General features: G+C 35.5%; 1 protein-coding gene across 1 annotated transcript in view; it reads left to right on the top strand.

Moving 5' to 3' along the window:
* Positions 1-538, top strand: part of AGBL4 (ATP/GTP binding protein-like 4) — a 2,461,121-nt gene that overhangs the window by 981,837 nt on the left and 1,478,746 nt on the right. The window lies entirely within an intron of this gene.

The following is a 538-nucleotide window of genomic DNA, read 5'->3' as shown; positions in this document are numbered from 1 at the left end:
AAAAAATAGAGGAAAAATAATTTCTAAAGAGTAGGTGATAATAGGATATTCATTTATTAATACTCTGAGAGCTGTAAATGTCTAGTGTCTCATCTCAAAGATCTTTCTGGGGAAAAAAACAATAGTTTTGACTTCAGTAAACACTTACATACTGCTAACTTTGTGAGACTTTGAATATACTCTTATCACCTCTGAGCCTCATGTTTTCATAGATACTATGGTATAAAATTTAGCATTGTCTAAGAAAATATTCAATAGTAGAATACTTACAAATATTTGAATAATTGAGGATACCAACAGGTTGTTGAGGTAGTGTGGGAGAAATTTGGACCCAGGAGTGTATCTTCAGGGTTATTATATTCTCTCAGAGTTGACAGAACATAAGAGCTTCAGAGGAAGTCTACATGTGTGGACAAGTACAGGCTTTGCAGCTGAGGACTCTAGATTCGTGGAAAGAGTAAGGTTGTGTGCTGGTGGCCAGGAGACTGGCTTCCAGAATATTCCTTGTGGTTGTTTAAACAATTATATAATCCCTGTG

The sequence above is a fragment of the Chrysochloris asiatica genome, unplaced genomic scaffold (assembly GCF_000296735.1).
Source record: "Chrysochloris asiatica unplaced genomic scaffold, ChrAsi1.0 scaffold00026, whole genome shotgun sequence".
Classification (NCBI taxonomy): domain Eukaryota; kingdom Metazoa; phylum Chordata; class Mammalia; order Afrosoricida; family Chrysochloridae; genus Chrysochloris; species Chrysochloris asiatica.
The sequence above is the reverse complement of the archived record's forward strand: the minus strand, read 5'-3'. Positions and strand labels throughout refer to the sequence as shown.